Source organism: Tenrec ecaudatus, chromosome 11, assembly GCF_050624435.1.
Source record: "Tenrec ecaudatus isolate mTenEca1 chromosome 11, mTenEca1.hap1, whole genome shotgun sequence".
NCBI lineage: Eukaryota > Metazoa > Chordata > Mammalia > Afrosoricida > Tenrecidae > Tenrec > Tenrec ecaudatus.
Window position 1 is genome coordinate 13490384 of NC_134540.1, and position 13437 is coordinate 13503820.

A 13437-nucleotide genomic window follows, 5' to 3' on the forward strand; every position below is an offset into this window, starting at 1 on the left:
AAGAACTAGGAGGCAAAGGACATTTATAGAGGTCTAAATATAGGCATGTACATATGAAAATATGTTTATATAAGATGATGGGGAAATAGATCTATGTGCATATATTTATAGGTTTAGTATTAAGATAGCAGATGGACATTGGACCTCCACCCAGTACTCCCTCAATGCAAGAGCACTTTGCTCAATTAAACTGGCATTCCTCGATGCTCACCTTCTGACATGATCGCTGAAGACAAAGTGGGTGCATAAGCAAATGTGGTGAAGAAAGCTGATGGTGCCCGGCTATCAAAAGATATAGCATCTGGGTTCTTAAAGGCTTGAAGATAAACAAGCGTCCATCTAGCTGAGAAGCAACCAAGCCCACGTGGAAGAAGCACACCAGTTTGTGTGATCATGAGGTATCGATGGGATCAGGTATCAGACATAAAAGAACAAAAAAACATATCATTGTGAATGAGGGGAAATGTGGAGTGGAGACCCAAAGCCCATCTGTAGGCAACTGGACATCCCCTTACAGAAGGGTCTCAGGAGGCGACAAGCCAGTCAGGGTGCAGTATAGCAATGATGAGACATACAACTTTCCTCTAGTTCTTTAATGCTTCCTCCCCTCCCCCCACTTCCATTATCCCAATTCTACCTTACAAATCCATCTAGACCAGAGGATGTACACTGGTACAGATAAGAACGGGAAACAGGGAACCCAGGTTAGATAAACCCCTCAGGACCAATTATGAGAGTAGCAATACCAGGAGGGTGGAGGGAAGGTGGGGTAGAAAGGGGGAACCAATCACCAGGAACTACATGGAACACCCCTCCCTGGGGGACAGTCAACAGAAAAGTGGGTGAAGGTAGACGTCGGACTGTGTCAGACATGACAAAATAATAATTATAAATTATCAAGTGTTGGGGAGGGAGGGAGGGAGGGAGGGAGGGGAAAAAGCTGAGGAGCTGATACCAAGGGCTCAAGTAGAAAGCAAATGTTTTGAGAATGATGATGGCAACAAATGTACAAATGTGCTTTCCACAATGGGTGGATGGATGGATTGTGATAAGAGCTGTATGAGCCCCCAATAAAATGATTTTTAAAAGGAAAAAAGAAAATGAAGTGAGGATGTCAAGACATTGTTTGCCATACTTTGGATGTGACTTGAGGAAGGAGCAGTCCCTGAAGGACATCATGCTTGGGGAAGTAGATGGTTTGCAAGAAAGAAGTTGACCTTCAAGGAAATGGATTACATTGTGCCTTGAGCCACGGGTTCAAGCAGGAACAATTGTGAGGAGAGCATGAGACCAGGCACCGTTTCATTCATATAGTGTTCAAACATAGGGCCACTGTGAGATGGAAATCATCCCTGCCAACTGGAGGCTAAAAATCAAAATCGGGAGCTCAGCTGTGCTTTTTCCCTCCTTGGCACTTGTGGGAATTCCGTGGCTCATGGATGATCTCCATGTGGAGTCTATCTTTCCCTGTGTGCTAATTGGTGTGTCTAATCTGCTTCCTTTATAGCTCTTGAGTGATTAGATTTGGAACCCACCCCATTTGGGTCTGTTCTAAGTCCCATACAATGACTCCCCTGTTTCCAAACCCGATCACACCCACAGTTAGGAAGTCTGCAATAACAGCAGAAGCAAAGGTGCTCAGGAGAAAGCTGGCCCCTTTGCAATAAGTGGGTGGACAGAGAAGCTTCTAGCTTTTTTACAGAGAAAGAAAGCTTTCTGCTGCTTGATGAGATGCTAGGACAGGTCTTGCAACCTGCTTTGTTTGAAGGAAGGGCTCAACAATCTGACCTAAGAGTTTGGAACCTTCACTGGGCATCTGTCGTCAGGTACCCAATGGGTGGAGCCTGCAGACTCTGCCTGCCTTCATTCCAGCCCTTGAACCTAATTACTTATCTGCACAGGCGTAGCTGCACTTTCCTTTTCCACCGTGACCTCCCTGTGACTTCCCGCCCAGCCCTGCCCTTCCTTTGAGTTTATCACAGTGTCAACCTCATGGCTGGGGAGGAATCATTGGAGAATGTGGCATTAGGCGGTTTTTAAAATTACAAATCAAATGGTGTCATTTTCAAGGTTTCCTCATATTTGTTTCATTTGTAAAATGAAAACCTACTTCCTTCAGAAAGGACTTTAATAATAGTTATCTGCCTTTCAGGAACAGGATGGGGAGATGATTCAGAGATGTCTGACAAATGGTATGTGCTGATGCAAAGAGGAGGAAACTGGGCTTTTAGATTCCCCCCTCTCTTTATCCTCCTAGAAATCTTTGGGCTCTTTCCAAGTTCACAGACTTGTGTGCCAACTTAGGAGGACACAAAGACAAAGTACATGCTTGCTCATTCCAGATTTCACAGTAAATGTCCCTATAGCAGCAGACTAACACTCACACTGCTGGGCACACAGGGAAGAGGATTGGAAAAACGCTACGAACAGAGAGATTTTCTATGAAATTAGGGTTCCCCCCAATCTGCAGTGATACTTTCCTAATATAGCTCATTTAGCCATTGTCCTTATAAATTCTACCAAATGAGTAGGACTATGCAGATGTGAGGTGCTTGGGGCCCACCAAGGGGATTGCATGGCTTGCTAGTAATGCCAATAAGCTACACGATGGCTCTGTGGGGAAAGACCATGCAAGGAAGGCATGTGCATTCTGAATGTGAGGAATGGCCCATTTTGCCATCCTATTAGGCTTCAAATGAGGTGGAATGGGTGTGTCCATTATCATGAAAAAGTAAGGATGGAGTGTATCCTTTGAATCCAAGATCCCTATATTGAACCTCCTTGATCCAGAAGATACAGGGCTGAGCCGTCAGCAGCAGCAGCAGCAGCAGCAGCAGCAGCACAGAAACAGTGGGAGTAGAACCTAGCACAAGAGAGAGTAGTGTGAGCTTGCTGGCCACAACACGAGAAAGCTGAGTACCTTCGGACAGGAAGCTTGCTGGCCGAGTGGGGTACCTGTATGCGCTTCCTAGTGGAGCTATGTTTGCCAACTCAGAGCTAGAGTTGAGCACCTTTGGACTGCGATTTAGTGGCAGAGGGAGGGTCCTCTGAGCACTCGTCAGCACAGCCAAAAGAGCAGTGTAGCACTTCCCTGCGAAGGCAACGACCGGGGTGAAAGACGAAGTGCCGGAGAGAGGCATGCCTGCAGGTGCAGCTGGGAGGAGGCTGTCACAATTGAAGAACGGTCTTCTGAGCATACCTGAGCCTGAACTGTAACCTGTAACTCACCCCAATAACCCCCATAATTGCATGTATGGCCTGAGAGTTCTTCTTGGCCTTTGCCACAAATTGTTGAGCTCAGCAGAGAAGTAGAGCACACCATGAATGAGGCAGTATCAGACTGTGTTGGAGGAGAGAGACATGTCTGACCTTCACCTCATAAAATTGACCTTGAGTCGCTGATGTGAGTCAGAGCCACTTCCCTGGTACCTAACAACATTTTCTGTATACATTAGTAATTCAGTGAACAGCATATAGCATGTTCACAATCTACCTACCCAAGTTGATCTCACCCACTGATCTCACCAAGAATCAATCTCTCTATTTCAAAGTTTATTTGGCCTGTGCCTCTGAGGAGGAGAAAAAATGGGTGTTGCAATTCTATGTGCTTTACTAAAAGTTATGGAAGCTTTGTAGAAGGTACAGGATCTGTGTTACAAACTTCAGAAGATGTGCAGTTTGAAAATCTCAACAATTTGTCAGAAGAAGAAAAGGCAACAAAATTGTTAATGCTTAAACTGCCATACTTCACTCCTAAAGAGATAGCCAATCTCCTTGGATTTCCTCCAGAGTTCGGATATCAAGAGAATGTAACAGTGAAACAGTGTTATCGCCTCCTTGGAAACAGTCTCCACGTGCACATAGTAGCTAAACTCATCAAAATCCTGTACGAATAATTCTGAAAAGTGGCCGCCATGTTCCCTGGTATCCAGATAATAATCCTTTTTTGACTCTTTTTATTAAGGAGTGTAGGATTTCCCCCCCCCCAATGCCATTAATTTGGTTCCCTAAATTTATACTTACTATATGTTATCTTATTAAAATTATTGTTATGCTTAATGGTTATTATATTTTATATGAAATTATTGATTATATATGTAAAATACTCTCACATGCTTTAGACAAATTTGAAATATTCAAATTTGAATGTCTACAGGTGTTTTGATTTTTTAAATAAAATTCCAATAGCTATAAAAATTTTGTTGAATAAATAAATAATAGTCAAGTATTTAAAAGCCCTCTAGCTATATTTACAGTTGAACTAGAAAAGGGTCTATGTAATATGTTCAACCTTAAATAATCATAAGTGGGGTGTGTCTCTGAGAAATTGTACAGCTTTAATTTTTAGAGGTGTTCGCATGAAGACATCCTCTTTGGGGGATAGATGTTATCCCAGAAATCTGGAGGTAAAAAGATCTTGAGCTCATCATAATGCCTGGTACCCAGCTGTAAAAGAGGAGGGGAGGAGCGTTGGAAATCTGTGTAACTTCCAGGAAAGTAATCGCCTGGATCAGCCTAAAGCTGAGTCCCCTGAGGTGAAGGTCAGACATACCTCTAATCTCCAACCTTTTTGCTTATGCTGACACCAGCTGCCCCTCCCTGGCACTCTACGATTATCTTCTGAGTTCTATGATGCATTGAGATGGCCACACAGAACTCACCAACTGTACTATCGTGTAAGTCGTGTATTGCAGAAGTCACGCCACAACTTAGAAACAGGAAGTATGTTGGCCAAGTCCCCCTTCTTTAGTGTCAGACGACTCTCTCAACTTCCCTTGGTCATGTAGGACTTCTCTTAGCGCCCTGAAGCTGGGGTTCGCTCAGTTCTCTGACGATGTGCTCCTCTTGATCCCCCCCGACAGGCTCTTTTTAGTTTCTCCAATACAGGCTTCACTTGGCCCTTGTTGTCTGACAGGACCCCTTCTTCTTGTCTTCTGCATGATAGCCCTGGACTCTTTTAGAAGGACCCTTGCCGCTTTCTCTCTGCATCTCTCTCGCCTTTCCTCCTTTCTATAGCTTCCTGCTTTCTGTCTGAAAAACTTCTGTGGGGGTTTTTCCTATGAGGGGGCTTCAAATGGGGGCAGGGCTTCAAAAAGTTCATGGAAGAAGGATCTTTTAATTCAATGTTCCCACAATCTTTGCAGTCCTCTCATATGTACACAAACACCTCATCAATGTCAAGGCATGGCCCTCTCACCAAGGTCAAGGATGAACCAGTCCCCTTCATCTGCATGGTAGGCTATAGTAAAGTCACTTGTATAGCCTATAGTCATTTCATTTGCATAATCTATTGACCAATCTCTGCACAGTGCCTATCGATCACAGGGAAGGTTGTGGTCCAGGACTAGACACAAGTATCAAACCAAGTTGTTCAGAGCTCACCCAGGAAATGTAGCACCCTCCCCATCCCCCCTCACCCTGGGGTATGAGACTAAGGCAAAGATCACTCCTCGGGACTTGGGAAGCATCTCTCCAGCTGTTCTCCGAAAGAACCGAGGCAAAAGGTCACAGAAAAGAACACATTTTACTACAACACAATCGGTTCGTAAAGATGAGAGCAGCCTCCAAATGGATAGGGTAGTAGGAAGACATATGAGGCTACTCTCTCATCTACCTTCAGTACTTCTGAGGGGATTGCTATTGTAGCGAAGTGACTTCCTTTCCTAAGGAGCTCCATTGGCTTGTGATTATGCCTGGGCTGCTCACCACAAAGTCACCAGTTGGAAACCATGAGCTGATCCATAGGAAAAAGATGAGGCTTTCTACTCCTATAAAGAGCTCGTCTCAGAACCCACAGCGGCAGTTCTACCCTGTCCTGTAGGGTCACTGTGGGTTGGAATCAACTCAAAGGAGGTGGGTTTGGTTTTCAGAGTTGGGTGTCTTCCTACATAGTCCGCCCACCCCTCACAATTCAGCTTCTACTTAAAGTGGGTGTGGTGCAGCAGAGAACAATCAATGTGCCAGGCCTTCGCCCTTCCTACCAAATCTCTCTCAAGTTCTCTCCCACTCCAACCTGACCCACAAAATATAAAGCAGCTAATTTATGATTTTACACATTGCATTAGGTAAATCTGTTGCGCAAGACCTCTTTAAAGGTCTTGAGGACTAACGCAAGCAGTTGTCCACACTACTGCTCAATCTGGAACCAAGAATCCTGGGCAACTAGGTGTTTAACTGCAGAGAAAACCAACCAACCAACCAACCAACCAACCAGCCAGCCAGCCAGCCAGTCAGTCAGTCAGTCAACCAACAAACCAACCAACAAACCAACCAACCAGTGACCTAGCAGATACTTTTCTACAGACATTGAATGATTCATCTGGGAAAGGTGGGTTCATTTTTGGTACCCAGCACCCGCCCATCTGCATTTTGGCATTTGCGGAGTAGCCTCAGTGTAATGATCAGAGATTTTGATACTCACACTGAAATCTGACACTCAACAATCTCTACTCCTGCCTAGAGTGTCTAGTCAGTCTCTTCCTGTCTGATTGTTAACGTGACCTAGAAACGAATACTCACCAAACATTTGAGGAGAGCTCGCAACATGATGAGGAAAGATAAGTAGAGAACTGACTCCAGAAGAAACAGATCTATACAGGGAACCAAAGAAAAGTTTAATCAAACCTTGCACAGTAAGCATCAATGAAATTACAGGTCTCTATATTAAGCAAGGACAGAACATTACAGAAAAGGGAGAATAAAATAAAAAATGGGATTGAGCCATGGGAAGTGAAATATTCAGTAGATGATTGTAATGTAAGTTAGAAGGATTCCTCTCCTAATAAAACTTGGAGGAAAGTATATGAGAACATAGACACACACACACACACACACACACACTCACACACACTCTCACACACACACTCTCACACACAATCTAGAGGAGACCCAAGAATTCCAGGAAGAGCAGAGAAGACAGAGGGGAGGGTGATTCCAAGGAAATAACACAAGGAAACTTCCAGAACTAGCTGTGAATTTCAAATAGAAAGGGAGTGTTTAATAGAAGGGATGGAAAAGGCACACATTATTTGTAAGTTTCAGAACAAGTGTACAAAAAAAGAGGATAAATGCATATTCTCTTGCAGGAAACAATCATCATACTGGCACTAGATTTCTGTGGGGGGAGGCCAGATGCTCAGACATCCCCCCCAGAGCAAGATCAGTTGCCAGACTATATGGCAGGCCCCACTCCCTGCTGTTAGAGACAATGGATGCCTGCAGTCATCTATTTGGTTCCAGTAGGTGGGGTTTACGCCCTACTGATAATGGTTCCTATGGAGATCTGGGGAATAGGTCAACATTAAGCCGCCATCCTAAACCTAGGATCTGCCCATCTTGTCACATGTATAACCCCAATCCCTCCCCTTCCTATTGCGTGTATGTCCCTAGACAACCCCCCCCTCATTACTGTATTACCTATAGAACAGCCCCTTCCAGTGACTTATGTCCTCACTTGTAATTAGGGGGCTTGCACGTCCCTAGAGAATATAAAAGGCCTGGTGTAGCATTAAATCTCTCTCTCTCTCTCCCTCCATGTGGACCATCGAGTGGGGCTGAGGTGAGCATGCTACTATGAATCGTGTCTGACTCCATTTATTTCAATCCTTCACTTCTATCTCTCATGCTCTCTATAACTGTACTATGATCATTACTTATTATCGCTGTACAATTGCGCCTACCAGACCCGTAATGATGTGTTGGGGGCTGGCTTCCCCTGACAGATTTCATCTCAGCTGCATCAGAAGGCAATAGAATAATCGCAAACAGAATTGTTAGGTAGCTTAGCTTAGGGAATTGGGAGGTCCATTTACGCATGCCCAGGAGAGCCAGCATAGGACAAAGCTGTCGGATGGGCGTTACACCTGGAGCAGCCCACCTGGGCCAGGTGATTGCAATTCAGCCAATGGGATCAACCTGGGGTCGTTCACCATGCCTCCCCCGGGAACCCTTGAAAAGGCAGGGACCTGAAGGGAGAGGGGTCTTGGATTGTCTTGCTTGCTGGTCTGGTCGTCTTCTTGGGAGGAGAGAGATCCTTGCGTGACCTGGGGCAGTCTCTGCCAGGCCGCATGGTCAAAGGAATCCTATGGGTGCCGCGTAAAACTTGAAGCTTCTTTTAACTCTCATTAAATTCACTTGGATCACGAGCCCGGCTTCGGCGTGAAATCTTTCTTGTGCGGAGCCAAGGACCGAGGCTGAAATTTAGGCCGGAGAGAGAGACCTTACAGAATCATAGCATCAAACTTGGAAGACCTGCAGCAATCAAGTGACATCTGGGAGCAAAGACACCATTAGACCTGCACAGGCAAACAGTATGTTTGCCACATAGCATCCCTTGAGAAGCTGTTTGAGTATGAACTCTGTTAAGAAAACAAGTAAACCGAGGCAGACGTGGGGTTCACAAGATACCAGCTGTGACCCGGAATGCCAGCTAGGTGGGGAATGTACCCATCGGATCACATTTGAACATGTGTGGACGTGCTAGGAAAGAATGGAATTTAAAGGAACATAGATTTTGAGGAACCTGAGGCTACACTACTGGCAAAGTATGAATGAAAACAAGAAAAACAACCGGAATTGAAGACTCTAAAAGAGAGTCATAATGCAAACAAGCATCACATTTGAACAGAATACCAACAGGCTTGAAGAAGATGAAGGAAAGCAAAAACGAGTCCAAGCAATCGATAGACGGAGAGACTGTGACTCCAGGGATCTTAGGCACAAGACAAGACATCGCCCAGTCCTGCATTGTCCTCATGACTGCCAGCATGGTCGAGTCCATGGACTTGGTGGTTGGGCCAATCCATCGCTCAGAGCTTTCTTCCACTCCACTCCAGGAAGCACAATACCCTCCTCTAGCAATTGATCCCTCCTACGGATCTGTAGAAAGCAAATGAATTGCACAATGCCCTGTTGTGATCCATACAGGTTTCATTGACTAATTTTTGGAAGTCGTTCGCCAGGCCTTCTTGCCTGCTCTGTCTTTGTCTTGGAGCTCCCCTGAAGCCTATCCATCATGGGTAAGTTGGTGCTATTTAAAATCCCAGTGCATAATGTCCAGTATCAGGGTCACCCGTAAGCTACCACAGCCTGACTGACTGATGGGTGGTGGCACAGATTTCCTCTCTCAACAAGAAAAGAAAATGCCAGGCAAACCAGACAAGCCAAAATCTTACCAGAAAAGCAATTGAGTTGCACGCAATCGTGACACTGTGATTTCTTAGAAGGGAAATTAGTCACGCCATGACTTGATTGTGAACAAAAGCGTTTACAAAGGTAATAATGTTCATGGTGCTTATGAGCTGCTTGCTGTTAGACTCAACCAAGGACAAACTTAACATACCTAATTATGGGTACAGAATGGAATGCAGGTGTCCTCAACATGGATATCATCACACATTGCAGGTAGAGGCTCAGGTGGAGCATACAAAAGAAGTAAAAGTCCCAGCACCTTCTCTTACAAAACAGAGAAGCAAGAGATCCTGTTTATATTTACAAGAACTAAGAGCAAAGCTTTCAGAGTGTTAAAGTTGCAAAAGTGAACAGAACTAAAAATAGTGATGTGACTATTGTGTGCGTACGAATGGCAGGCGGATTCCCAGCAGAGAGGTTACAGTGGTTGTCCTAGAAAGGTGGGAAGGAGGAGGGTGAACTATAAAACAAAGAATACTTTATATAAATCCTCTTGTAGTATTTGCCTCTCCCACCCCTTCAATCAAAAACAAAACAGAAAATTAAGCATAATCATCCTCCCTCCAGAGAGTAATGGGGAGCGTTAGAGATCATTTATTTCTAATTCTGGAAATGTGTTTGGTGAGCTGTGTTATTAGAATTGAGCCTGGTGTTATTACTGGAACTTCACACACCCCCCACACCCATTCTGGTTTCTTGTCAACCTTGGGGATCCTGGGTGGCGCATCTTTACCACCTGCCTGGGCGTGTGTCATGTGTCATTTTCCCAGCTGCAGTGGCTCCTCACGCCCACCTCTCTGCTGCCAGGGCTGCTGCCCCAGACCGTTTTCATCAACTTCGCTGTCAACTGCTGCCAAAAACACATCAAAAGCATGTGGTAATTAAAAGTGGATGGATACAAATTTGGAAGTTCAAATAAACTTATAAACTTTAGATTTACCAAATAACTTTTCCTTTAGAAGAAATTTGAAAGATTGACATAATAGCCTTTTTCCTCTTTATAGCTGGGGGTTCAATACATTCTTATTCTGTTAATGGTTAAATTAGAAAGCCCTGTGTGTCCACACAATTTCCAGCAAGCTCTCTTTGAGGTCTTGGTTCGGAAATCACTCTCAAACCCTTGGGAATGCCCACACCTCCCTCTTCCGGAGAGGCCTCTCTGGCCAGAAATGGGAAGTCATTCTCAACTCCTCCTTTCTCTTTTTTAATTCAGATCCGCTGAGCACCAAGTCTTTGGAGATTAAGCGCCACACCCAAGTCACAAAGCATCCAGTGGGTGGAAAGTCCCCGTGTGCTTGTACTAAAGTCCATTCCTGTTAGGATTTAGGCTTATTGGGGAGACCCTGGGAGTTGCCAACAGTTGTGTTCAACTTCCAGCTTCTAGTTGGCAGTTCCAACCCACCTCGAGCTGCCACGGAAGACAGTCCTGGCGGAAAGGGCATGGCCTTGGCAACTCTGTGATGTACGTTCTACTCTGTACACGTGGGACTGCCACAAACGGGAATGGATTCAGCCTGATGTCAACAACAACAATGCTTGCTGGGGATAGTGCGGGTGGGGCCTGAAGAGGGATCCATCGAGTCGATTCCAGCTCACAGTGACCCTAGAAGACAAGCCCTTTGGGGTTGCTCAGCTGCAACCGTTGACAGGAGCAGGATGTTTGGAGGTTGGAATTAACTCAGAGGCATCACGAAAAGGCAGGCCTGAAAATCGACGTCGAAAATGTCAGACCGTGGAAATCTCACGGCTCACAGTTCCACTCTGACTCCCAGAAGGTCGCTTTGACTCAGAACGGACTCAATGACTGGCCACTGGTGATGGCGGTAGGGTGCCGGGGCGGGGTGGGACGTGTCTATCAGTCAAAGGCCTGGGTCCTAGTTTCTTTGGCCTTTCACTGGGCTTTGTGGGGGCATTTGACCCATCAGGCTTCGGGTCCTCAAGTATAAGATGAGGGGAGGGATAACGAGTAAACAAAAAGGGAGAGGCAGAATTGGAGCCGGAAGTCTGTGGCAAGGACCTCCTCTACGAGTCGACAGGCAGCACCGTGCGCCTTCTTTGTTTTCATAGCACGGTTCCTCTTAGAGGACCTGGGCTTGTGTATGAACTGGCTGAGTTGGCGTCACAGAGTCCTGAATTCCGTGAGAGCAAGTTTAGAAATGACCAGATTCGAAGCAGACTTGCCATGGTTTTACTTATAACTAATCTAAGGATTTATAACTAATCGAAGGGGACAATCATTCCGCTCCTATAGCATGGAAAGTTCCCATCATATCCCCAGGAACAAGAAAGGAAACGAATGACTTTACCGACTAAATTCCAGTCCCTGTAGTGAAATGCTGGGGTTAGTTGTCGCTGATCCACTCTGACTCATACTATGTGTGCAGAGTAAGTGCGCCTGACAGGGTGTTCAGCAACCACTAATAGTGGAGTGGTTACGCATTGGGTTGCTGAACCACAAGGTCAGCAGGTTTGAGACCACCAGCCGCTGTGCAGGAGAAAGATGAGTTACAGTCTCAGAAACCCACAGGGGCACTTCTACCCTGTCCGATAAAGTTGCCATGAGTTGTAATTGACTCGAAGGCAGTGAGTTTGGTTTCCCATAGAAAGTGATCACCCCTGACTGATCTCCTTCATTAAACATTAAACAACTGAGAGGAACATCAGACAACTGGGGGGAATCATCTAATACCCAGTACTGACTTAATGCCATTCATGCCAGGACATAGCTTACTTACTGGTATAACCATGCTAAGCAATATTGAAAGTATGCACTTTCCTTGAGGTTGTGAACACCATGGAAGACTCCCGTGGAGAATGTCCAAGTGGTTCTTCTCTAAGGCAATCATTCTAAGTAGACTTCTGATTTTCTAGGAAAATTTCTACAGACCCCCACCCCCACCCAGAGGCTTGTTTAGAGAAAATTTCCAGTCAGCTTGAAAAAAAAAAAACCCAAACAAATCAACCCACCCCCTCAACTTCCTATAGTATTTGAAAAATGTACTGGGTGGGGACATTGACTTAAAACATTTGGTTGCCATGTGGAAGGAGAACCGTGCAGAGCAGAACTCTGCAGTGTGGGGAGAAGAGGATTCTGATTGCCAACAACTAAAGAAAGAGTCATTGACCTTGGAACGGATGCCTCTGCCCCCACTCCCAGTTTGAGGCTTTGTGTCCTGGAGCTTAGAGTCATTAGATGTCTTGTGTCTACAGAGATGAAGGGCTCACAGAAGAATGGGCACAGGGAGGCAGAGCCTGCTGGAAGTCGAGCACATGGAATGCCGGTAGTGGGCAAGAGAAATGCACGTGTGGGCGTGTGGGAAGCCATCAGGGGAAACGAATACTGCCAAGCTGATTTAGTTTTCCTGCCAAAGCATTCCTGGGACACCGCCTTAGCTACTAGGCTTAGAGAGGTGATGACTTTCAGTAACATGTTTATTCGTTATAAGTATAAGCTTTTGTTTTAGTCAGCTTTTAAAAACACTTTCAATAGCATCTAATTCACATATTATGCAATAGTTCAATCAGCAGAGATGTACAAGCATCACCACAATCAATGTTAGGACATTTTCTTCTGTTATTATCTCCCTATTTTCCCTCAACCTCCCCTGCCAGACTCCATGAAACCACATATATATCTATCTATGGTATGTATCTATCTATAGGTGGGGTTTATATTTCAGCTCATCAACTTGGTATTCAACAGTTTAAAGTACTCATAAAGCCCCCAACAGTTTGCCCTTTACTCTCCCTTGGTTTCTCTTTTCTCTTATGATCTACTCCGTTCCATGTCACCCGTTAACCCCGTCAACACTCTGGTCCATTGTTTCATCTTCCTTCCCTTGCCCTCACCCCCTCACCCAACTTGTCAATCTCCAAAGTCTATGCCCTTTGGTAAGCAAGTCTTTATCAAAAAATGTTTTACATGATAAATATACTATGACATTATAGAACGTTTGAGGCTAAATGACTGCTCATAATTCTACTACTCTTTGGGAAATAATATTGTATTTTTACATGTTTTTCTTCCAGTCTGAAAAAAAAATCCCATTACTTTAGCACAGTGGTTGTCAACCTTCCTAATGTCGCGACCCTTTCATACAGTTCCTCATGTGGTGACCCCACCAACCATAAAATTATTGTCGTTGCTACTTCATAACTGTAATTTTGCTACTGTTATGAATCGGGGGACCCCTGTGAAAGGGTCATTTGACCCCCAAAGGGGTTGTGACCCACAGGTTGAGAACCGCT